Source organism: Salmo salar, chromosome ssa02 (genome assembly GCF_905237065.1).
Source record: "Salmo salar chromosome ssa02, Ssal_v3.1, whole genome shotgun sequence".
NCBI lineage: Eukaryota > Metazoa > Chordata > Actinopteri > Salmoniformes > Salmonidae > Salmo > Salmo salar.
The window spans coordinates 86,348,262-86,376,142 of NC_059443.1; the positions used below are offsets into that span (position 1 = coordinate 86,348,262).

Consider the following 27,881-nt stretch of genomic DNA (forward strand, 5'->3'; position numbering starts at 1 on the left):
TATATTCGTCGCTGTGTATTAAACACACTTCTGTTGTCTGTACTTGTTGGCCCATTTAATTATATATTTACGTTGTTTGTCAGCTAGCTGGTTTGCTAAATTAGCTTAGAACTGGGCTAGTCGCTAATGCTAGCTAGCTAACATCCCGGACCATGAGTTCACTAAGCTACTCTCCTCCTGTTAAAGAAGAGCAGGTCTGCTGGACGGAGAAAGAAGAGAAAGATGTTACAATACAAAAACAAGTAGAGGGTGAGGCTGTTACAGTGAAAGAAGAAGAGAAAGACGTTTCAGTGAAAGAAGAGGAAGACGCATTCAGAGTAAAAGAAGAGGAGGAAGAGAAAGAGGAGGATGCAGTTTTTGGAGTGAAAGAGGAGGAGGGGGAGATGACTGTCACATTGGAGGAAGAAGAGGAGGTTGGAGATCTGTTTAACACCAGTAAGTACCGTCTCTGCAGTCGTTGAACCAATATGCAGTAAAGGGGTCCTACACTTTAATGTTGTTCTGTAGGAATGGCTGAAGCTACACTGTAACGTGTAGAACATCAAGAGTGGACCATCAACAAAACGTTAACAATCGATCAAATGCATCCAATGACAGTTCCTGAAATACTGTAGTCCTCAATATCTCCTATTAGATTAGCCCAAGATGTTCTCTTAAAGGGGCAATCAGCAGTTGTTACATCCATTTTGGGACTTATACATTAATGATATGTACCCATCTGTTTCTTGAAGAAGTAACTTATAAATGCTTAGTTAAACTGTCGTACCCCATCAGAACCCAAAATATAAGCTTTTTTTTATTCCAATGTTTGTCAGTAAATATAAACAAACACTGTATATCCTCAAAACATGGTTAAAACTAGAATGTTGATATCATGGATGGTTGCATTTCTCCAGCCCCATCCCTCAGCTTTTTACCGAAACGGGCAGGGAGTACGCTTTGTTATTGTTTCTACTGCTGATTGCTGCCCCCGTTACTCCTCAAGGTCCAAGGACTGTATGTTATTTTCAGAGGTAGACTGGCTCTGGCAGCTAAAATAGTCAACTATTCCATCTAAATGTGAATCGATTCTCAATTGCGATACGTTTCTAGAAACATAAATTGCTGAACTTTCATATCAATTCAGAATAGTTTCACACAATATTTAAATATCACATCAAAATAATTTCACATAATACTTTCCGGACTAGTCTCCCAGTCCCTGCTGCTGAAAAACATCCCCACAGCATGATGCTGCCACCACCATGCTTTACCGTAGGGATGGTGCCAGGTTTACTCCAGACTTGACACATGACATTCAGGCCAAAGAGTTGGCAGTCATGCCAATTAGATGCTTTCATCAAGCCAGAGAATCTTGTTTCTCATGGTCTTAGAGTCTTAAGGTGCCTTTTGTCAAACTCCAAGCAGGCTGTCATATGCTTTATACTGAGGAGTGGCTTCTGTCTGGCCACTCTACCATAAAGGTCTGATTGGTGGAGTGCTGCAGAGATGGTTGTCCTTCTGGAAGGTTCTCCCATCTCCACAGAGGAACTCTGGAGCTCTGTCAGAGTGACCATCAGGTTTTTGGTCACCTCCTTGACCAAGGCCCTTCTCCCCCAATCGCTCAGTTTGGCTGGGTGACCAGCTCTTGGAAGAGTATTCCATTTATGAATGATGGAGGCCACTGTGTTCTTGGGGACCTTCAATGCTGCAGAATTATTTTTGGTGCCCATCCCCAGATCTGTGCCTCGACACAATCCTGTCTCGGAGCTCTACGGAGAATTCCTTCGACCTCATGGCTTGGTTTGTGCTCTGACATGCACTGTCAACTCTGGGACGTTATATAGACAGGTGTGTGCCTTCCAAATCATATCCTATCAATTGAATTTACCACAGGTGGACTCCGAACAAGTTGTAGATACATCTCAAGGATGATTAATGGAAACAAGATGCACCTGAAAGCAATTTTGATTCTCATAGCAAAAGGTCTGAATTCTTAAGTAAATAAGGTTTTTTTAATTTTTTTTTTAACCTGTTTTCACTTTGTCATTATGGGCTATTGATGACACCCCTCTGAAACAAGATAGCCTAACATCAGAAAAAAAACTCTTCTTTAGCCTACTCCTCCTGCAGCTGCTTGCCTTTGTAAATTCTGATGTTATGCTCCTAAAGTTTCTGGTGATGGTGATGCGTGGTGCAGACCTCACTACCCTCTGGAGAGCCTTTCGGTTATGGGCGGAGCAGCTGCCATACCAGGCGGTGATACAGCCCGACAGGATGCTCTCGATTGTGCATCTGTAAAAGTTTGTGAGTGTTTTTGGTGACATGCTGACCATTACACCGGATAATCGCAGCTAGCTAGCTGCTACCGAGTGGCCCAGCCTAGAAGCTAGCCTTGAGTCAGGCCCATCTCCCGGCCTGCTCAGTGGACCCTATGATCACTCGGCTACACAGCTGATGCCTCCCAGACTCTTCACTAAGACGACTAGAAGCCACTACATCACCGGATTCCTGCCGTAAACTCTGGACCTTTGCACCAGATTGGCTATAGTGGCTAACGCCCTTGTCCCGAAGCTAGCACCAGTTAGCCTCGAGCCAGGTGCTTCTCCCGGCTAGCAAACAAAATTACTCCAGCTACAATACCTCTTTTGCCAATTGGCCTGGACCCTTTGTCAACACGGAGCCCCGCCGATCCATCACGACTGGTCTGCCGACGTAATTCCGTCCGATGTGCCCTCAACAGGCCTTTGCAGGACGTCGGTGATGCCCTTGTCCCGAAGCTAGCACCAGTTATCCTCGAGCCAGGCGCATCTCCCGGCTAGCGTAGTAATGACTACCTAACGGCTGCCCTGGTTCATATATTCCTGTTCACTGGACCCTATGATCACTTGGCTACATAGCTGATGCCTGCTGGATTGTTCATTAATCACGGGTCTCCATTTTGTTTATTTTGTTTATCTGTCGACCCCAGCCTCGAACTCAGGCCCTGTGTGTAGTTAACTGACCCTCTCTGCCCATTCATCGCCATTTTACCTGTTGTTGTCTTAGCTGATTAACTGTTGTCTTACCCGTTGTTGTCTTAGCTAGGTCTCCCAATCAACACCTGTGATTGCTTTAGGCCTTTATGTCTCTCTAAAGTCAATATGCCTTGTATACTGTTGTTTAGGGTAGTTATCATTGTTTTATTTTACTGCGGAGCCCCTAGTCCCACTCAACATGCCTCAGAGAACTCTTTTGTCCCACCTCCTCCAGAGATGCAACCTCTCTTATCGTAACTCAATGCCTAGCTTTACCTCCACTGTACCCACACCCTACCATACCCCTGTCTGTACCTTATGCCTTGAATCTATCCTACCACGCCCAGAAATCTGCTCCTTTTATTCTCTGTTCACAACACACTAGACGACCAGTCCTGATAGCCTTTAGCCGTACCCTCATCCTACTCCTCTGTTCCTCGGGTGATGTAGAGGTTAACCCAGGCCCTGTGTGTCCCCAGGCGCTCTCATTTGTTGACTTTTGTAACTGTAAAAGCCTTGGTTTCATGCATGTTAACATCAGAAGCCTCCTCCCTAAGTTTGTTTTACTCACTGCTTTAGCACACTCCGCCAACCTTGATGTCCTTGCCGTGTCTGAATCCTGGCTTTGGAAGGCCACCAAAAATTCAGACATTTCCATCCCCAACAACAACATTTTCTGTCAAAATAGAACTGCCAAAGGGGGAGGAGTTGCAATCTGCTGCAGAGATAGCTTGCAAAGATATGTCATGCTTTCCAGGTCTATGCCCATGTAACCGATGTGAAATGGCTAGTTAGTTAGCGGTGGTGCGCGCTAATAGCATTTCAATCGGTGACGTCACTCGCTCTGAGACTTGAAGTAGGGTTTCCCCTTGCGTCGCAAGGGCCGCGGCTTTTGTGGCGCGATGGGTAAGGAACCTACACTGTTACACCCAAACAGTTCAAGCTTCTAATTTTAAAAATGAATCTCTCCAGAAATATGTCTCTCACTGTTGCCGCCTGTTATAGACCCCCCTCAGCTCCCAGTTGTGCCCTGGACACCATATGTGAAACGATTGCCCCCCATCTATCTTCAGAGTTCGTTCTGTTAGGTGACCTAAACTGGGATATGCTTAACACCCCGGCCGTCCTACAATCCAAGCTAGATGCGCTCAATCTCACACAAATTATCAAGGAACACACCAGGTACAACCCTAAATCCGTAAACATGGGCACCCTCATAGATATTATCCTGACCAACTTGTCCTCCAAATACACCTCTGCTGTTTTCAATCAGAATCTCAGCGATCACTGCCTCATTGCCTGCATCCATTATGTGTTCGCGGTCAAACGACCACCCCTTATCACTGTTAAATGCTCCTGCGAGCAGGCCTTTCTAATCGACCTGGCCCGGGTATCCTGGAAGGACATTGACCTCATCCCATCAGTATAGGATGCCTGGTTGTTCTTTAAAAGTAATTTCCTAAATAAGCATTTTCTTAAATAAGCATGCCTCTTTAAAAAATGTAGAACTAAGAACAGATATAGCCCTTGGTTCACTCCAGACCTGACTGCCCTCGACCATTACAAAAACATCCTCTGGCGTACTGCACTAGCATCGAATAGTCCCCGTGATATGCAATTTTCCAGAGATGTCGGGAACCAATACACACAGTCAGTTAGGAAAGCAAAGGCTAGCTTTGTAAAACAGAAATTTGCCTCCTGTAGCTCTAACTCCAAAATGTTTTGGGACACTGTAAAGTCCATGGAGAATAAGAGCACCTCCTCCCAGCTGCCCACTGCACTGAAGCTAGGAAACACTGTCACCACCGATAACTCCACGATAATCGAGAATTTCAATAAGCTTTTCTCTACGGCTGGACATGCTTTCCTCCTGGCTACCTCAACCCCGGCCAACAGCTCCGTGCCCCCCGCAGCTACTTGCCCAATCCTCCCCAGCTTCTCCTTCATCCAAATCCAGATAGCTGATGTTCTGAAAGAGCTGTAAAACCTGGACCCGTACAAATCAGCTGGGCTAGACAATCTGGACCCTCTGTTTCTAAAATTATCTGCCGCCATTGTTGCAACCTCTATTACTAGACTGTTCAACCTCTCTTTCGTATAGTTCGAGATTCCTAAAGATCGGAAAGCTTCTGCGGTCATCCCACTCTTCAAAGGGGGTGACACTCTAGACCCAAACTGTTACAGACCTATATCCATTCTGTCCTGCCTTTCTAAAGTTTTCGAAAGACAAGTTAACAAACAGATCACTGACCATTTTGAATTCCATCGTACCTTCTCCGCTGTGCAATCCGGTTTCCGAGCTGGTCACGGGTGCACCTCATCCACGCTCAAGGTACTAAATTGTATCATAACCACCATCGTTAACAGACGGTACTGTGCAGCCGTCTTCATCGACCTGGCCTGTTGTGCGGACCTCTGGCAGTCTCTATGGGGGTACCACAGGGTTCAATTCTCGGGCCGACTCTTTTCTCTGTATATATCAGCGATGTCGCTCTTGCTGCGGGTGATTCCTTGATCCACTTCTCCGCAGACGACACCATTCTGTCTACATCTGGCCCTTCTTTGGACACTGTGTTAACAAACCTCCAAACGAGCTTCAATGCAATACGGCACTCTTTCGGTGGCCTCCAACTGCTCTTAAACGCTAGTAAAACTAAATGCATGCTCTTCAACCAATCGCTGCCCGCACCCACCCGCCCGACTAGCATCACTACTCTGGACAGTTTTGACTTACAATATGTGGACAACTACAAATACCTAGGTGTCTGGTTAGACTGTAAACTCTCCTTCCAGACCCATATTAAGCATCTCCAATCCAATATTAAATCTAGAATCGGCTTCCTATTTCGCAACATAGCCTCCTTCACTCACGCTGCCAAACATACCCTCGTAAAGCTGACTATCCTACCGCTCCTTGACTTTGGCGATGTCATTTACAAAATAGCCTCCAACACTCTACTCAGCAAACTGGATGCAGTCTATCACAGTGCCATCCGTTTTGTCACCAATGCCCCATATACCACCCACCACTGCGACCTGTATGCTCTCGTCGGCTGGCCCTCGCTACGTATTCGTTGCCTATCCCACTGGCTCCAGGTCATCTATAAGTATTTGCTAGGTAAAGCTCTGCCTTTACTCAGCTCACTGGTCACCATAGCAACACCCACCCATAGCACGCCTCCAGCAGGTATATCTCACTGGTCATCCCCAAAGCCAACACCTCGTTTGGCCGACTTTCCTTCCAGTTCTTTGCTGCCAATGATTGGAAGGAATTGCAAAAATCGCTGAAGTTGCAGACTTATATATCCCTCACTAACTTTAAGCATCAGCCATCTGAGCAGCTTACCGATTGCTGCAGCTGTACACAGTCCATCTGTAAATAGCCCATCCAACTACCTACCTCATCCCCATGTTGGTATTTTCTTTATTGCTCTTTTGCACACCAGTATTTCTACTTGCACATCATCATCTGCACATCTATCACTCCAGTGTTCATTTGTTAAATTGTATTACTTCGCTACTATGGCCTATTTATTGCCTTTCCTCCATACTCCATTTGCACACACTGTTTGTTTATCCCACGTGTAACTCTGTTGTTTTTTTGTCACACTACTTTGCTTTATCTTGGCCAGGTCGCAGTTGTAAATGAGAACTTGTTCTCGACTGGCCTACCTGGTTAAATAAAGGTGAAATAAAAAATAAAATCTTAACTTTATTGACAACACCCAAATGGATACTGTCATTAACGCAGTTCTTCAAACACATAATTCATAATACTGTAGCAAACATTATATTAAACAGGACATTCAAACGAGCCTTACAATTATAATCCAAAGTAGTGTGAAATGTACTCATAAGCAACCTGGAAATGGAGGTTACTCCCCTGAGTTTCCCCCATTCACATTCAGAATACATTGTGAAAAACTAGAATTTTGCTCACCATTTTTGCTCCAGGCAGATATAATACATCCATAATTATCGGTTTCCTCATTAGCAGGGAGGAGTTTCTGCAATCAAATTGCCCTCGTGCCGCAATTTTAGCAAACACAGAAAGGGGCCTATATTGGAGACCAAAAGTCGTCTGGCACACTGTTTAGAGTTTCAACAACATGAATATCTTATTTCTAGCCTACAATCATCGATGTTACTACTAATGTGAAAACAAGACAAAATATGACTATTCTTGCTCATTTTAACCTCTCTAGGGTATGTGGGACACTAGAGTCCCATCTGCGGGAGACACTATTCAACAGCCAGTGAAATAGCAGGGTGGCAAATTCAAAACAACAAAAATCTCATAATTCAAATTTCTCAAACATACAACTATTATAACCCATTTTAAAGATACACTTCTCGTTAATCCAACCACATTGTCCGATTTCAAAAAGGCTTTACGGTGGAAGCATAACATTAGGTTATGTTAGGACAGCGCCGAGACAAGAAACACCACACAGCCATTTTCCAAGCAAGGAGAGGCGTCACAAAAACCAGAAATACAGCTAAAATTAATCACTACCCTTTGATGATCTTCATCAGATGGCACTCATAGGACTCAATGTTACACAATACATGTATGTTTTGCTCGATAAAGTTCATATTTATATCCCAAAAAAAACATTTTACATTGGCGTGTCATGTTCTGAAATGTTTTGCCTCCCAAAACTTCCAGTGAATGAGCACATCAATTTACAGAAATACTCATCATAAACGTTGATAAAATATTAAACTGTTATTCAAAGAATTATAGATGAACATCTCCTTTATGCAACCGCTGTGACAGATTTTTTTTTAAATTCACGGGGAAAGCACACTTTGCAATAATCTGAGTACTGCACTCAGAAAAAGACATCAAGCAATACAGATACCTGCCATTTTGGAGTCATCTAAAATCATAAATAGCATTAGAAATATTCACTTACCTTTGATGATCTTCATCAGAAGGCACTTCCAGGAATCCCAGGTCCACAATAAATGTTGTTTTGTTCGATAAAGTCCATAATTTATGTCCAAATAGCTCCTTGTTGTTTGCGCGTTCAGTAAGCTACTCCAAGTGTAGGAAGCGCGGCCAAAATGTCACAACAAAAATCTTTGAGATTGGGGATATCCCACCTAGCAAAATGTCATTGAAAAGACGTTGAAAATAAGACTATGCAATCAAATATTTCCTATTTACAATTCATGTAACATTTAGTAATGATAATTATTTATGCAACCAACTGACCATTTTTGGTACAATTATATTGACATTGTTGCCCTGCTTTTAGAATATCAGGGTTCATTCTCAGATGTGCCAACCCAAATGTACTAGAGCATGACATTGGGGACTGGGCCCCGATCCAACAACATGCCTATCGAGTGAACCCTGAAAAGAGAGAGAAGCTCTGCTGTGAGGTGGAAAGTTACTACGGATATTGCAGGAGTTTCCTCTTGAAATTAGACATGTCCGTGGTAAGGACAACTTGGTTGCTGATTGTCTCAAGGGTGGGCAGTTAAAAAGTTTTGTGTTTAGCCAGTGCTTTGTTATGGATCACAATTTATTTTGACTGCACGTATTGGAGATGAGTTTTGTTTGGGCTCGTTCCAAGGGGACGAGAGTTCTAGAAGCTAGTGAGTTTTAGGAAGACGAGAGTTCTAGAAGCTAGTGAGTTCTAGGATTCTATAGAAAGAAAAAGGAGAAAAAAATAATACTATTGTATATTATTATTTAGAAATGTTTTTTTCTTGTTTTTAATTGTTGACAGCCAGTAGACACCATGTTTATTTGTATAATCAAGCTTTGTAGTTGATTATAACATGAAATGGAAGTTGTTTTCTGTTGGTGGTGACCAAACTTGTCCAACAAAAACATAGGATATATTTGTTGTCATAAGGGGGAAGGTGTTACAGGCTTTGGTTTTTCCATTTATGTTTTGAGGTTGGACTTTAGCACGTCTAGCTCGTTAGCACGTCTAGCTCGTTAGCACGTCTAGCTCGTTAGCACGTCTAGCTCGTTAGCACGTAGGACGCACTGATTGGTGTCACCTCGTTAGTCAGTATGTGTTACACCTGTGCTGGCTTGTCCATCTCGTTAGTGGGAAGGTGTTTCACCTGAGCTGGTCCAGGTTCTATTTAAGAGTGTCTGGCCCAGTGCTCCAGTTGTCTTGATACATGTGGAGAGTCAACACCTTTAGTTGCTCCACCTTTTTGGTTTACTTCCTGTCTAAGTTTGGTGTGGATTTTTCTTTTGTTTGCCTCTTCTTGGGCAGATTTAGTGGGTCTCATGGTGGGTGTCTTTTAGGTCCCAGTTGTTGTTACTAGTCAACTCCGGTGGACACCCCCATAGTGTCTTTCAGAGACCCTCCTAAAAAACAAGCTTATTTTCGGTGTGATATTGCATCCGATTAATATTTTAATCAATGGCATTTCCTTAGAATGCTCATTAGTCTTTCAGTTGTTATTCTTCTGTTTTTTATCCTCATATTTGTGTACTAAATATTTCGATGTCTGACATGTGCTGTATAAATAAAGCTTGATTTGATTTGAACATATTGCCAAACAAATTAACCCAATGACTGACCAATCAATAGACTCTTGGTCCATCTTAGTATGAAAAACTGTATCAATCCCACTTTTCCAGCCTGCTGAAGGCGTGGTGGAGTGGTAAACACCACCCTCGGCTCTACCAGGGGCTTGAGGTGGTCTCCCACAGCTCTGATTATGTCATGTTCTGTGGCCTTGCCGTTCCATTTCTTCACTGCAACACAGAAACACATTTAGTCATATTATATAAAACACTCCAAGTAATGGATATGGAGCATCTGTAGCCTCAGTTATACCTGGCACCTTAATGTGACTTCTGTCATCCGATCACTCCAAGCTGCATTAGGTTCAGATCTACCAGGATGGGCCTTTGACAGTCTGGACGCAGTCAGGCCATTGAATATAAATAAGCAACGTAAAGGGGTGCGGTGAATGAGTGGGGAAAAGTACATTCTACACACATTACCTTCATAATAAAGAACAAATGCATGTGACTGAGGGGAAATTAACTTTCCTTCTGACAAAATAGGTGAGAAATTACACCAATATCAGTAGACAACTTGCACTGCTGCTGAAAAACATCTCCACAGCATGACGTTGCCACCACCATGCTTCACCGTAGGGATGGTACCAATTTTCCTCCAGACGTGACACATGACATTCAGGCCAAAGAGTTCAATCTTGGTTTAATCAGACATGAGAATCTTGTTTCTCATGGTCTGAGAGTATTTTAGGTGCCTTTTGGCAAACTCCAAGCGGGCTGTCATGTGCCTTTTATTGAGGAGTAGCTTCTGTCTGGCCTCTACCATAAAGGCCTGATTGGTGGAGTACTGCAGAGATGATAATCCTTCTGGAAGGTTCTCCACAGAGGAACTCTGGAGCTCTGTCAGTGACCATCGAGTTTTTTGTCACCTCCCTGATGAAGACCCTTCTCTCCCGATTGCTCAGTTTGGCCGGGCAGCCAGCTCTAGGAAGAGTCTTGGGGTTCCAAACTTCTTCCATTTAAGAATGATGGAGGCCACTGTGTTTTTGAGGACCTTCAATGCTGCAGACATTTTTTGGAACCCTTTCCCAGATCTGTGACTCGACACAATCCTGTCTCAGAGCTCTACGGACAATTCCTTTGACCTCATGGCTTGGTTTTAGCTCTGACATGAACTGTGGGACCTTATATAGACAGGTGTGTGCCTTTCCAAATCATGTCCAATCAATTGAATTTACCACAAGTGGACTCGAATCACGTTGTAGAAACATCTCAAGGATGATCAATGGAAACAGGATGCACCTGAGCTCAATTTCGAGTCTCATAGCAAAGAGCACTTAAGTAAATATTAAATATTAAATGTAAATACATTTGTAAAAATTTCTAAAAACCTGTTTTGGGTTTGTCTTTGTGGGGTATTGTGATGTCATTATGGGGTATTGTGATGTCATTATGAAGTATTGTATGTGGATTGATGAGGGCAAAAAATATTCAATTTTAGAATAAGGCTGTAACGTAACAAAATGTGGAAAAGGTGAAGGTGTCTGAATACTTTGCGAATGCACTGTATATCGCTGGCAGAGTTTTCTACCATTGGCAAATTTGTACACAGTCATGTGATACGTGGTATAGAAAAGTCCAATCTTAGGAGAGTACATGGGAGGCACTATACTGTGTGTCTTCAGGTGTCTATCTGGTTAAAACCACTGATACAGGAGCCCCTCCACCTTCTGGTGGGATGGATCATGTCTACAGAGAAACCTAGATTCAAATACTTAGATTTGTGTGTATTGGGTATATGTTGTGTAATTGTTAGATATTACTTGTTAGATATTACTGCACTGTCGGAGCTAGAAACACAAGTATTTCGTGACACCCGCAATAACATCTGCTAAACACGTGTATGTGACCAATATAATGTGATTTTGATTTGAAATAAACGTCCTATTTATCAAAGGTGCTTTTGGCTGGGGTCAAAATGACTCCAAAGGATTTAAATTTGTTATAAGTCCATTTTGATGCAGAAACACTAAACCATGATTTACATTTAATAAGAACCAGTTGATTGACAAAGTCATGAAAAATTGGATGAATTGATAAACCACATTTTGGCTATGATAAAAGATATGCCTCTGGGGTCGAAATGATCCATGTCAGAAGTATGGTTCAATGCAAATATGTAGTGAGTGTAAAGTTTGTTTTAAATACTCACTCATTAAAAACGAATCAATTAACACATGCTTCTCTTTGAACGACTTAATATAATATTATACTTTTATGAAATAAATGAAAAATAAACGTTTGGTTCCTCAACTGCGTTGCCCACTCCAGTCAGCAGATGGCGATGTGCGTCTTTTAGGTTCAGGCGATGCTGCCAGTGTGACGTATAATCTAGTGGACGGAGCGCTCCTTCAACAACAACAGCTAGTCAGACACCTCGGTAGCTTTCTAGCAAACATAGCTACAACATTCACGCGCTTTACACTGGTTGTGTATTAAACACACTTCTGTTGTATGTACTTGTTGACCTATTTAATTATATATTTACGTTGCTTGTCAGCTAGCTGGTTTGCTAAGTTAGCTTAGAACTAGGCTAGTCGCTAATGCTAGCTAGCTAACATCCCCGACCATGAGTTCACTAAGCTACTCTCCTCCTACAGTAAAACAAGAAGTAGAGGCTGAGGCTGTTACCGTGAAAGAAGAAGAGAAAGACGTTTCAGTTAAAGAAGAGGAAGACGAGTTTAAAGTGAAAGAGGAGGAGGATTCCGTTTTTGGAGTGACTAAGGAGGAGGAAAATGGATATCTGGGCCCGGTTTCCCAAACGCATCTTCAGGCACCCAATGGTTCTAACGATGAAAGGACCCTGATTAACACTAGTAAGTACTGTCTTAAAAACAGAGGCACAAACTCTGCAGTTGTTGAACAGATGTGTGGTGTTAAAGGGGAAATCTGCAATTGCTATATCCATATTTTGACTTTTAAATTATTAATTTATAGCCATTGATTCTTGAAGAATATAACACATGCCTCATGAGCTTAGTTCAACTGTTGTACCCCATCAGAACCCCAAATAAGCCTTTTTTACTCAGTTTAGAAACAATGTAAATCAACACTGTATCGCCTCAACATGGTTAAAACAATAATGTTGATATCATGGATGGTCAGTCCTTGCTTCCATAGGTCTGTCTATGAATTAGAGACCAGTTACATTTCTCCAGCCCCATCCATCATCTTATAACTAAAACAGTGGTGGAATTACAGCTTTGTTATTGTTTCAACTGCAAATTGGTTGATTGATTGTTGTGTGGCTTTTTTAAAGGGACAACCTAGGATTTAAACAACAACAAAATGGCTGCCCAGAGACTTGGTTTGGCAAACAGTTGAGGGATGGGGGCTGGAGAAATGTAACCACTCTCAAAATTAAATGTATTTATATAGCCCTTCTTACATCAGCTGATATCTCAAAGTGCTGTACAGAAACCCAGCCTAAAACCCCAAATAGCAAACAATGCAGGTGTAGAAGCACGGTGGCTAGGAAAAACGCCCTAGAAAGGCCAAAACCTAGGAAGAAACCTAGAGAGGAACCAGGCTATGAATGGTGGCCAGTCCTCTTCTGGCTTTGCCAGGGTGGAGATTAACAGAACATGGCCAAGATGTTCAAATGTTAATAAATGACCAGCATGGTCAAATAATAATAATCATAGTAGTTGTCGAGGGTGCAACAAGTCAGCAACTCAAGAGTAAGTGTCAGTTGGCTTTTTCATAGCCGATCTTTGAGAGTATCTCTACCGCTCCTGCTGTCTCTAGAGAGTTGAAAACAGCAGGTCTGGGACAGGTAGCACGTCCGGTGAACAGGTCAGGGTTCCAGCAGGTCTGGGACAGCAGGTCTGGGACAGGTAGCATGTCCGGTGAACAGGTCATGGTTCCATAGCCGCAGGCAGAACAGTTGAAACTGGAGCAGCAGCACGGCCAGGTGGACTGGGGACAGCAAGGAGTCATCATGCCAGGTAGTCCTGAGGCATGGTCCTAGGGCTCAGGTTCTCCGAAAGAGAGAAAGAGAGAATTAGAGAGAGCATATTTAAATTCACACAGGACACCGGATAAGACGAGAAATACTCCAGATGTAACAGACTGACCCTAGCCCCCCGACACATAAACTACTGCAGCATAAATACTGGAGGCTGAGACAGGAGGGGTCAGGAGACCCTGTGGCCCCATCCAGTTCAGACATCTTGGCATAACAATTATAAGGTGTTGACTTGACAGTCGCTGGACCCAGGTTTGAGTCCAGCTCAGGGCTACCCCCTGAATTGACTACACTATGAATACAAGGACTGGCCATCCATGATGTCATAATGATAGTTTAACCAGGTTTCTAGGCAATATAGAATATTCTAGAATTCATCCACAATGTCATAATGATAGTTTAACCAGGTTTCTAGGCTACAGTGGGGGGGGAAAGTATTTGATCCCCTGCTGATTTTGTACGTTTGCCCACTGACAAAGAAATTATCAGTCTATAATTTTAATGGTAGGTTTATTTGAACAGTGAGAGACAGAATAACAACAAAAATATCCAGAAAAACGCACGTCAAAAATGTTATAAATTGATTTGCATTTTAATGAGGGAAATAAGTATTTGACCCCCTCTCAATCAGAAAGATTTCTGGCTCCCAGGTGTCTTTTATACAGGTAACGAGCTGAGATTAGGAGCACACTCTTAAAGGGAATGCTCCTAATCTCAGTTTGTTACCTGTATAAAAGACACCTGTCCACAGAAGCAATCAATCAGATTCAGAACTCTCCACCATGGCCAAGAGCAAAGAGCTCGCCAAGGATGTCAGACAAGATTGTAGACCTACACAAGGCTGGAATGGGCTACAAGACCATCACCAAGCAGCTTGGTGAGAAGGTGACAACATTTGGTGCGATTATTCGCAAATGGAAGAAACACAAAAGAACTGTCAATATCCCTCGGCCTGGGGCTCCATGCAAGATCTCACCTTGTGGAGTTGCAATGAGAACGGTGAGGAATCAGCCCAGAATTACACGGGAGGATCTTGTCAATGATCTCAAGGCAGCTGGGACCATAGTAACCAAGAAAACAATTGGTAACACACTACGCCGTGAAGGACTGAAATCCTGCAGCGCCCGCAAGGTCCCCCTGCTCAAGAATACATATACATGCCCGTCTGAAGTTTGCCAATGAACATCTGAATGATTCAGAGGACAACTGGTGAAAGTGTTGTGGTCAGATGAGACCGAAATGGAGCTCTTTGACATCAACTCAACTCGCAGTGTTTGGAGGAGGAGGAATGCTGCCTATGACCCCAAGAACACCATCTCCACCGTCAAACATGGAGGTGGAAACATTATGCTTTTGGGGTGTTTTTCTGCTAAGGGGACAGGACAATTTCACCGCATCAAAGGGACGATGGACGGGGCAATGTACCGTCAAATCTTGGGTGAGAACCTCCTTCCCTCAGCCAGGGCATTGAAAATGGGTCGTGGATGGGTATTCCAGCATGACAATGACCCAAAACACACGGACAAGGCAACAAAGGAGTGGCTCAAGAAGAAGCACATTAAGGTCCTGGAGTGGCCTAGCCAGTCTCCAGACCTTAATCCCATAGAAAATCTGTGGAGGGAGCTGAAGGTTCGAGTTGCCAAACGTCAGCCTCGAAACCTTAATGACTTGGAGAAGATCTGCAAAGAGGAGTGGGACAAAATCCCTCCTGAGATGTGTGCAAACCTGGTGGCCAACTACAAGAAATGTCTGACGTCTGTGATTGCCAACAATGGTTTTGCCACCAAGTACTAAGTCATGTTTTGCAGAGGGGTCAAATACTTATTTCCCTCATTAAAATGCAAATCATTTTATAACATTTTTGACATGCGTTTTACTGGATTTTTTTGTTGTTATTCTGTCTCTCACTGTTCAAATAAACCTACTATTAAAATTATAGACTGATCATTTCTTTGTAAGTGGGCAAACGTACAAAATCAGCAGGGGATCAAATACTCCCCCCCCCCACTGTATATAGTATATTCTAGAATTCATCCATGATGTTAAAATGATAGTTTAACCAGGTTTCTAGGCTATATAGTATATTCTAGAATTGCCAGTGTAGATTTCCTGTGGGGCGCAAATTATTAGAGCTGTTGATAAGTCATTGTATAATTTTCAGTATTTTTGTTTTCATGCCATTACATCAATATAGCCCAACCAGAGGAATAAACTCTTCCTGAACAACCACGTCCTGCTGGCCTTCATACATTCTGACGTTGCTGGTAATAGGCTACACAAGCAGTTGGCAACCTACATTTGGAGTGGAAATTTATCTTACCATTTTTACTGATCTGGTGCCAGTTATGATTTTAATATGCACATTTTACTGGAACAGTTTAATTGAATTTATAATAGTATCTCAAAATCATTGTCTGTGATTCATCTACATTCTATCTAAATCTAAATGAAAATTATAAAAATCTAAAAGTAACTTTTATTGCCAACTATGTAAAAAATTGCCTACATAAAGCCTGCAGGTAGAAAATATCCTCTGCTATTATTTTGACATTTTACATTCTTAAAATAAAGTGATGATCCTAACTGACCTAAGACAGTGAATTTTTGCTAGGATTAGATGTCAGGAATTGTGAAAAACTGAGTTTAAATGTATTTGGCTAAGGTGTATGTAAACGTCCGACTTCAACTGTATATTGCTGTTCACTGGACCCTATGATCACTTGGCTACATAGCTGATGCCTGCTGGACTGTTCATTAATAAGGTTCTCCATTTTGTTTATTTTGTTTATCTGTCGGTCCCAGCCTCGAACTCAGGCCCTGTGTGTAGTTAACTGATCCTCTCTGCCCATTCATCGCCATTTTACCTATTCTTGTTGTCTTAGCTGATTAGCTGTTGTTGTCTTACCCGTTGTTGTCTTAGCTACCTCTCCCAATCAACACCTGTGATTGCTTAATGCCTCGTTTATCTCTCTAATGTCAATATGCCTTGTATACTGTTGTTTAGGATAGTTATTGCTTTATTTTACTGCGGAGCCCCTAATCCCACTCAACATGCCTCAGAGAACTCTTTTGTCCCACCTCCCACACATGCGTTACCTCTGTGGTGGTTAATTTCTTTACTATCAAATGAGGAGAGACTAACTTCACACAAGTCAGAGTTATACTTAAACTAAATCTTTAATAATAAGAGCTTTGCAATAGCAATGATTTATCAACGATTCACCATTTTCTAATGATCCGTTGACAGTGGCAAAACAAAAGTACAAAGATCTTTTATAGCCAAGATACACATCTTTCAACCTACATGACGAACAACAGATACATAGAATGGTCACAAGGTTAACATTTGTATGAAAGATATCTATAATACATAGCAGACAGCATCTGCTGTGTCAACAGTTTTCATTGTATAGACCAGTGTCTGGTCCTCCTACTCCAAACTGGAACCGTCTCTTCCTGGTACGGTATAGAACAGAACCATTAACTCATGTTCTCTGGAATGCTCTTTAGGTTTTATTACCCAAAGACATCGTAAATCACCTCTGTCAGTGTTATCTCATAGAGGCCCATCCTCAGTAGAACACACACACAATAGTTAACAGAATACTCTATTCTGTCAAATAAAACAACCATTATAAGCATTATAACATAATCTTGCAATTTCCCTGACACATCACCTAGCATAACTGTTGCCTCCAGAGATGCAACCTCTCTTATCTTCACTCAATGCCTAGGTTTACCTCCACTGTACCCGCACCCTACCATACCCCTGTCTGTACCTTATGCCTTGAATCTATCCTACCACGCCCAGAAATCTGCTCCTTTTATTCTCTGTTCACAACGCACTAGACGACCAGTTCTGATAGCCTTTAGCCGTACCCTCATCCTACTCCTCTGTTCCTCGGGTGATGTAGAGGTTAAGCCAGGCCCTGTGTGTCCCCCGGCGCTCTCATTTGTTGACTTCTGTAACCGTAAAAGCCTTGGTTTCATGCATGTTAACATCAGAAGCCTCCTCCCTAAGTTTGTTTGACTCACTGCTTTAGCACACTCCACCAACCTTGATGTCCTTGCCGTGTCTGAATCCTGGCTTTGGAAGGCCACCAAAAATTCTGAAATTTCCATCCCCAACTACAACATTTTCCATCAAGATAGAACTGCCAAAGGGGGAGGAGTTGCAATCTACTAGAGAGATGGCCTGCATAGTTCTGTCATACTTTCCAGGTCTATGCCCAAACAGTTTGAGCTTCTAATTTTAAAAATGAATCTCTCCAGAAATAAGTCTAACTGTTGCCACCTGTTACAGATCCCCCTCAGCTCCCAGCTGTGCCCTGGACACCATATGTGAATTGATTGCCCCTATCTATCTTCAGAGTATATTCTGTTAGGTGACCTAAACTGGGATGCCTGGTTGCTCTTTAAAAGTAATTTCCTCACCACCTTAAATAAGCATGCCCCTTTCAAAAATTGTAAAACTAAGAACAGATATAGCCCTTGGTTCTCTCCAGACCTGACTGCCCTCGACCAGCACAAAAACATCCTGTTGCGTACTGTACTAGCATCGAATAGTCCCCACGATATGCAACCTTTCAGAGAAGTCGGGAACCAATACACACAGTCAGTTAGGAAAGCAAAAGCTAGCTTTTACAAACAGAAATTTGCATCCTGTAGCTTTAACTCCAAAAAGTTTTGGGACACTGTAAAGTCCATGGAGAATAAGAGCACCTCATCCCAGCTGCCCACTGCACTGAGGCTAGGAAATACTGTCACCACCAATAAATCCACTATAATCGAGAATTTCAATAAGCATTTCTCTACAGCTGGACATGCTTTCCTCCTGGCTACCCCAACCCCGGCCAACAGCTCCCCACCCCCCACAGCTACTTGCCCAAACCTCCCCAGCTCCTCCTTCATCCAAATCCAGATAGCTGATGTTCTGAAAGAGCTGCAAAACCTGGACCTGTACAAATCAGCTGGGCTAGACAATCTGGACCCACTCTTTCTAAAATTATCCGCCGCCATTGTGGCAACCCCTATTACTAGTCTGTTCCACCTCTCTTTAGTATCGTACTATTCTAAAGTGGTTGTTCCACTGGATATCATAAGGTGAATGCACCAATTTGTAAGTCGCTCTGGATAAGAGCGTCTGCTAAATTACGTAAATGTAATGTCCGAGATTCCTAAAGATTGGAACGCTTCCGCGGTCATCCCCCCTCTTCAAAGGGGGTGACACTCTAGACCCAAACTGTTACAGACCTATATCCATCCTGCCCTGCCTTTCTAAAGTCTTCGAAAGCCAAGTTAACTAACAGATCACTGACCATTTTGAATCCCACCGTACCTTCTCCGCTGTGCAATCCAGTTTCCGAGCTGGTCACGGGTGCACCTCAGCCATGCTCAAGGTACTAAACGATATCATAACCGCCATCGATAAAAGACAGTACTGTGCAGCCATCTTCATCAACCTGGCCAAGGCTTTCGACTCTGTTAATCACCGTATTCTTATCGGCAGACTCAACAGCCTTGGTTTCTCAAATGACTGACTCACCTGGTTCTCACCTGGTGAGCCTGTTGTCCGGACCTCTGGCAGTCTCTATGGGGGTACCACAGGGTTCAATTCTCGAGCCGACTCTTTTCTCTGTATATACCAACGATATTGCTCTTGCTGCGGGTGATTCTATGATCCACCTTTACGCAGACGACACCATTCTGTATACATCTGGCCCTTTTTTGGACAATGTGTTAACAAACCTCCAACCGAGCTTCAATGTCATACAACACTCCTTCCGTGGTCTCCAACTGCTCTTAAACGCTAGTAAAACTAAATGTATGCTCTTCAACCGATCGCTGCCCGCACCCGCCCGTCCAGCATCACTACTCTGGACGGTTCTGACTTAGAATATGTGGACAACTGTAAATACCTAGGTGTCTGGCTAGACTGTAAACTCTCCTTCCAGACTAATGTTAAGCATTTCCAATCCAAAATGTGATCTAGAATCGGCTTCCTATTTCGCAACAAAGCCTCCTTCACTCACGCTGCCAAACATACCTTCGTAAAACTGACTATCCTACGGATCCTTGACTTCGGCAATGTCATTTTCAAAATAGCCTCCAACACTCTACTCAGCAAACTAGAATGCAGTCTATCACAGTGCCATTCATTTTGTCACCAAAGCCCCATATAGCACCCACCACTGCGACCTGTATGCTCTCTTCGGCTGGCCCTCGCTACATATTCGTCGCCAAACCCACTGGCTCCAGGTCATCTATAAGTCTTTGCTAGGCCGCCTTCACTCAGCTCACTGGTCACCATAGCAACACCCACCCATAGCACGCGCTCCAGGAGGTATATCTCAGTGGTCATCCCCAAAGCTAACACCTACATTGGCCGCCTTTCCTTCCAGTTCTCTGCTGCCAATGACTGGAACGAATTGCAAAAATCGCTGAATTTGGAGACTTTCACCTCCCTCACTAACTTTAAGCATCAGCTATCTGAGCAGCTTACCGATCGCTGCAGCTGTACATAGTCCATCTGTAAATAGCCCATCCAACTACCTACCTCATCCCCATGTTATTTACTTTTTTTTGCTCTTTTGTACACCAGAATTTCTACTTGCACATCATCTGCACATCTATCACTCCAGTGTTAATTTGTTAAATTGTAATTACTCTGCTACTATGGCCTATTTATTGCCGTGCCTTCTTACTCCATTTGCACACACTGTATATAGATTTTTCTATTGTGTTATTGACTGTTCGTTTGTTTATCCCACGTGTAACTCTGTGTTGTTGTTTTTGTCGCACTGCTTTTCTTTATCTTGGCCAGGTCGCAGTTGTAAATGAGAACTTGTTCTCAACTAGCCTACCTGGTTAAATAAAGGTGAAAAAAAAATGAAATTAAAACATCTTAACTTTATTTACAACAACCAAATGGATACTGTCATTAACGCGGTTCTTCAATAATTACACATAATTCTTAATACTGTAGCTGTTTTGTTAGTCACATGTTCAACTATCATCAGCTGATCCAGGAAATCTTTTTCTGAATGACAGTCACATGACAAACATCACGACATGCAACAACAACCAAAGTGCTTCTTCATTCATTACTCTGGTAAAGACAGTTATGCTGTGCTCCACTTTGGATCCAAGATCCTTAACAAATTGATGTTTATAATGTTATTGTCTGCTTGATTTACTGTAGGGTCTCGTTAGTCAGTTTGCACACAGAGATACTTTGCTCATAATGTGTAGAGAACTGTTCCTTGATGGATAGGCTATTGTACAACACACAGAGCTATTTTCCTATATTTGTTGTTAGAAGTCAGACAGTTCTCTCCCCTCTGCACAGGCCATACAAGCGCTTCACACCGCGTGGCCGCTGCCACTCTAACCTGGTGGTCCCAGCGCGCACGACCCACGTGGAGTTCCAGGTCTCCGGCAGCCTCTGGAACTGCCGGTCTGCAGCCAACAAGGCTGAGTTCATCTCAGCCTATGCTACCCTCCAGTCCCTAGACTTCCTGGCGCTGACGGAAACATGGATTACCACAGATAACACTGCTATTCCTACTGCTCTCTCTTCGTCTGCCCACGTGTTCTCGCATACCCCTAGAGCATCGAGCCAGCGGGGTGGTGGCACTGGAATCCTCATCTCTCCCAAGTGGACATTCTCTCTTTCTCCCCTGACCCATCTGTCTATCTCCTCATTTGAATTCCATGCTGTCACAGTTACCAGCCCTTTCAAGCTTAACCTCTTGGGGCTAGGTGGGACGCTAGCGTGCCACCCGTGGTGCACTCCATCAACAGCAGGTGCATTTCAAGAGCGGCAAATTTGAATCCAAATAAATGTCAAAATTCAAATTTTTCAAAAATACAACTATTTTACACCATTTGAAAGATAAACATCTCCTTAATCTAACCACGTTTTACGATTTCAAAAAGGTTTTACGGCGAAAGCATAAATTTAGAGTATGTTAGGACAGTACATTTACAAGAGTTGTGTGTAATGTTTTGTCAAGTCAAAGACAGGGTCACCAAAACCATAAAACCAGCTAAAATTATGCACTAACCTTTTACAATCTCCATCAGATGACACTCCTAGGACATTATGTTAGACAATGCATGCATTTTTAGTTCTATCAAGTTCATATTTATATCCAAAAACAGCGTTTTACTATGGCATTGATGTTGAGGAAATCGTTTCCCTCCAATAACCGGCAGTCAAGTCAGCGTCACAAATTAAATAATTAAAATTAGAAAACATTGGTAAAATATTATATTGTCATTTAAAGAATTATAGATTTACATCTCTTGAACTCAATCAACTTGCCAGATTTAAAAATAACCTTACTGGGAAATCACACTTTGCAATAATCTGAGCACTGCGCCCAGAAAAATACGCGTTGCGATACAGACTAGACGTCATGTTGGGGAGATCTAAAATCGAAAATACTATGTAAATAATCCATTACCTTTGATTCTCTTCATCAGATGTCACTTCCAGGTATCACAGGTCCATAACGAATGTAGTTTTGTTCAAAAAAGCTCATAATTTATGTCCAAAAATCTCCGTCTCGTTAGCACATGATGTAAGCCAGCCGGACTTCTCGTCATGAACGAGGGGAAAAAATATATTTCCGTTCGTTCAAACATGTCAAACGTTGTATAGCATAAATCATTAGGGCCTTTTTAACCAGAACACGAATAATATTCAAGGTGGACGAATGCATACTCTTTTATAACGTATTGGAACGAGGGTACCCAACATGAACTCGCGCGCCAGGTGTCTAATGGGACATCATCGTTCCATGGCTCTTGTTCGGTCAGATCTCCCTCCAGAAGACTCAAAACACTTTGTAAAGGCTGGTGACATCTAGTGGAAGCAATAGGAAGTGCCAAAATATTCCTAAGCCCCTGTGTTTTTCAATGGGATAGGTTTAAAGTCAATACAACACATCAGGTATCCACTTCCTGTCAGAAAATGTCTCAGGGTTTTGCCTGCCAAATGAGTTCTGTTATACTCACAGACACCATTCAAACAGTTTTAGGAACTTTAGAGTGTTTTCTATCCATATATAATAAGTATATGCATATTCTAGTTAGGGGTAGGATTAGTAACCAGATTAAATCGGGTAAATTTTTTTTATCCAGACGTGCAAATGCTGCCCCCTAGACCCAACAGGTTAACATCCTTATCATTTATCGCCCTCCAGGTTCCCTTGGAGAGTTCATCAATGAGCTTGACGCCTTGATAAGTTCCTTTCCTGAAGATGGCTCACCTCTCACAGTTCTGGGTGACTTTAACCTCCCCACGTCTACCTTTGACTCATTCCTCTCTGCCTCCTTCTTTCCACTCCTCTCCTCTTTTGACCTCACCCTCTCACCTTCCCCCCCTACTCACAAGGCAGGCAATACGCTTGACCTCATCTTTACTAGATGCTGTTCTTCCACTAATCTCATTGCAACTCCCCTCCAAATCTCCGTCCACTACCTTGTATCCTTTTCCCTCTTGCTCTCATCCAACACTTCTCACTCTGCCCCTACTCGGATGGTATTGCGCCGTCCCAACCTTCGCTCTCTCTCTCCCGCTACTCTCTCCTCTTCCATCCTATCATCTCTTCCCTCTGCTCAAACCTTCTCCAACCTATCTCCTGATTCTGCCTCCTCAACCCTCCTCTCCTCCCTTTCTGCATCCTTTGATTTTCTCTGTCCCCTATCCTCCAGGCCGGCTCGGTCCTCCCCTCCTGCTCCGTGGCTCGACGACTCACTACGAGCTCACAGAACAGGGCTCCGGGCAGCCGAGCGGAAATGGAGGAAAACTCGCCTCCCCTGCGGACCTGGCATCCTTTCACTCCCTCCTCTCTACATTCTCCTCTTCTGTCTCTGCTGCTAAAGCCACTTTCTACCACCCTAAATTGCAAGCATCTGCCTCTAACCCTAGGAAGCTCTTTGCTACCTTCTCCTCCCTCCTGAATCCTCCTCCCCCTCCCCCCCCCTCCTCCCTCTCTGCGGATGACTTCGTCAACCATTTTGAAAAGAAGGTTGACGATATCCGATCCTCGTTTGCTAAGTCAAACGACACCGCTGGTCCTGCTCACACTGCCCTACCCTGTGCTTTGACCTCTTTCTCCCCTCTCTCTCCAGATGAAATCTCGCGTCTTGTGACGGCCGGCCGCCCAACAACCTGCCCACTTGACCCTATCCCCTCCTCTCTTCTCCAGACCATTTCCGGAGACCTTCTCCCCTTCCTCACCTCGCTCATCAACTCATCCTTGACCGCTGGCTACGTCCCTTCCGTCTTCAAGAGAGCGAGAGTTGCACCCCTTCTGAAAAAACCTACACTCGATCCCTCCGATGTCAACAACTACAGACCAGTATCCCTTCTTTCTTTTCTCTCCAAAACTCTTGAACGTGCCGTCCTTGGCCAGCTCTCCTGCTATCTCTCTCAGAATGACCTTCTTGATCCTAATCAGTCAGGTTTCAAGACTGGGCATTCAACTGAGACTGCTCTTCTCTGTGTCACGGAGGCTCTCCGCACTGCTAAAGCTAACTCTCTCTCCTCTGCTCTCATCCTTCTAGACCTATCTGCTGCCTTTGATACTGTGAACCATCAGATCCTCCTCTCCACCCTCTCCGAGTTGGGCATCTCCGGCGCGGCCCACGCTTGGATTGCGTCCTACCTGACAGGTCGCTCCTACCAGGTGGTGTGGCGAGAATCTGTCTCCGCACCATGCGCTCTCACCACTGGTGTCCCCCAGGGCTCTGTTCTAGGCCCTCTCCTATTCTCGCTATACACCAAGTCACTTGGCTCTGTCATATCCTCACATGGTCTCTCCTATCATTGCTATGCAGACGACACACAATTAATCTTCTCCTTTCCCCCTTCTGATAACCAGGCGGCGAATCGCATCTCTGCATGTCTGTCAGACATATCAGTGTGGATGACGGATCACCACCTCAAGCTGAACCTCGGCAAGACGGAGCTGCTCTTCCTCCCGGGGAAGGACTGCCCGTTCCATGATCTCGCCATCACGGTTGACAACTCCCTTGTGTCCTCCTCCCAGAGTGCTAAGAACCTTGGCGTGATCCTGGACAACACCCTGTCGTTCTCCACTAACATCAAGGCGGTGACCCGATCCTGTAGGTTCATGCTCTACAACATTCGCAGAGTACGACCCTGCCTCACACAGGAAGCGGCGCAGGTCCTAATCCAGGCACTTGTCATCTCCCGTCTGGATTACTGCAACTCGCTGTTGGCTGGGCTCCCTGCCAGTGCCATTAAACCCCTACAACTCATCCAGAACGCCGCAGCCCGTCTGGTGTTCAACCTTCCCAAGTTCTCTCACGTCACCCCGCTCCTCCGCTCTCTCCACTGGCTTCCAGTTGATGCTCGCATCCGCTACAAGACCATGGTGATTGCCTACGGAGCTGTGAAGGGAACGGCACCTCCATACCTTCAGGCTCTGATCAGGCCCTACACCCAAACAAGGGCACTGCGTTCATCCACCTCTGGCCTGCTGGCCCCCCTACCTCTGAGGAAGCACAGTTCCCGCACAGCCCAGTCAAAACTGTTCGCTGCTCTGGCACCCCAATGGTGGAACAAGCTCCCTCACGACGCCAGGACAGCGGAGTCAATCACCACCTTCCGGAGACACCTGAAACCCCACCTCTTTAAGGAATACCTAGGATAGGATAAAGTAATCCTTCTAACCCCCCCTTAAAAGATTTAGATGCACTATTGTAAAGTGGTTGTTCCACTGGATATCATAAGGTGAATGCACCAATTTGTAAGTCGCTCTGGATAAGAGCGTCTGCTAAATGACTTAAATGTAAATGTAAATGTAGAAGAAGTTATGGGTCCTACAGTAGGTCTATGTTATTGTTAGGTGAAGTTATGGGCCAATTTGGCAAACAGTATACAAACCCTCATTGTCAGGCTGATGAAAAAGCCAAAGAGCATTTTACTGGTTGAAGTGTTTTTTAAGTACAAAGTGGTTGATTTGCGATGATGACACAAACATTATATTAAGCAAGACATTCAAACGAGCCTTACAATTATAATCCAAAGTAGTGTGAAATGTACTCATAAGCAACCTGGTAATGGAGCAAAGCATTTTTGCTCCAGGCAGATATACTACATCCATAACTAGTGGTTTCCTCATTACCAGATATACTACATCCATAACTAGTGGTTTCCTCATTACCAGACATACTACATCCATGACTAGTGGTTTCCTCATTACCAGATATACTACATCCATGACTAGTGGTTTCCTCATTACCAGATATACTACATCCATAACTAGTGGTTTCCTCATTAGCGGGAGGAGTTTCTACAACAACTTGCATCGCCCTCGTGCCGCAATTTTAGCAAACACAGAAACGGTCCTATATTGGAGACCAGAAGTCATCTGGCACATTGCTTAGGGTCTCAACAACATGAATAACTTATTTCTAGTCTACAATCTTAGATGTTACTACTAATGTGAAAACAAGAATAAATCTGACTATTGTTGCTATCTTGACTGTCTCCATTTTCAAATTTAACAGACTTCAATTGTTGTACAACTTCATGGGTATGCTCTGGGCATCACCCTTTACTTTAAATAAACAGTGGATTTCCACTGTTGTGGGACTTTAACCATCTGTCTGACTTTGTCATTCACACAGGAGAGAGACGTGACTATCGTGGATCCTCTGGGGAGCCTCAACAACCTCATGATGCTGACAAGGCAGAGAAGAGTCTCTCCAGATCAGAACACCTCAAGAAACACCAGCAGAGACCCACAGGGAAGAGAACTCACAGCTGCTCTGACTGTGGGAAGAAATTCACCTCATCAACAGCCATTAAAATGCATCAGAGAATCCACACACGAGAGAAACCTTATAGCTGTACTCAATGTGGGAAGAGTTTTGATACATCTAGCCGTCTTAATGTACACCAAAAAACACACACAGGAGACAAACCTTATAGCTGTGATCGATGTGGGAAGAGTTTTACTCGGCTAAGCAGCCTGATAGCACACCAGAGAATACACACAGGAGAGAAACCGTATAGCTGTGATGAATGTGGGAAGAGTTTTACTCAGCTAAGCAGCCTGATATCACACCAGAGAATACACACAGGAGAGAAACCATATAGCTGTGATGAATGTGGGAAGAGTTTTACTCAGCTAGGCAGCCTGATATCACACCAAAGAATACACACAGGAGAGAAACCATATAGCTGTGATGAATGTGGGAAGAGTTTTACTACGACGAGCCATCGGACTCTTCACCAGAGAACACACACAGGAGAGAAACCGTATAGCTGTGATGAATGTGGGAAGAGTTTTACTCAGCTAAGCAGCCTGATATCACACCAGAGAATACACACAGGAGAGAAACCATATAGCTGTGATGAATGTGGGAAGAGTTTTACTACGACGAGCCATCGGACTCTTCACCAGAGAACACACACAGGAGAGAAACCGTATAGCTGTGATGAATGTGGGAAGAGTTTTACTCAGCTAAGCAGCCTGATATCACACCAGAGAATACACACAGGAGAGAAACCATATAGCTGTGATGAATGTGGGAAGAGATTTACTAAGTCGAGCAATCTGACTCTTCACCAGAGAACACACACAGGAGAGAAACCTTATAGCTGTATTCAATGTGGGAAGAGTTTTACTCATTCAACCAGCCTGATATTACACCAGAGAACACACACAGGAGAGAAACCTTATAGCTGCGATCAATGTGGGAAGAGTTTTACTCAGCTAGGCAGCCTGATATCACACCAAAGAATACACACAGGAGAGAAACCATATAGCTGTGATGAATGTGGGAAGAGTTTTGCTACGACGAGCCATCGGACTCTTCACCAGAGAACACACACAGGAGAGAAACCTTATTGCTGTACTGAATGTGGGAAGAGTTTTGTTCAGTCTTGTGAACTGAAGATACACCAGAGAACACACACAGGAGAGAAACCTTATAGCTGTACTGAATGTGGGAAGAGTTTTGTTCAATCTTGCAAACTGAAGATACACCAGAGAATACACACAGGAGAGAAACCTTATAGCTGTATTCAATGTGGGAAGAGTTTTGTTCAATCTGGAGAACTGAAGATACACCAGAGAACACACACAGGAGAGAAACCTTATAGCTGTGATGAATGTGGGAAGAGTTATAATGATTCTAGCAATCTGACTCGACACCAGAGAACACACACAGGAAAGAAACCATATAGCTGTGATGAATGTGGGAAGAGTTTTGCTACATCTAGCATTCTGACTCTTCACAGGAGAACACACACAGGAGAGAAACCTTATAGCTGTACTCAATGTGGGAAGAATTTTACTCATTCAACCAGCCT

General features: G+C 43.7%; 1 pseudogene; it reads left to right on the forward strand.

The window, feature by feature from the left end:
* The first annotated feature begins 342 nt into the window (after positions 1–342).
* Positions 343–27,860, forward strand: LOC123732493 (zinc finger protein 883-like; annotated as a pseudogene).
* Positions 27,861–27,881: the final 21 nt, after the last annotated feature.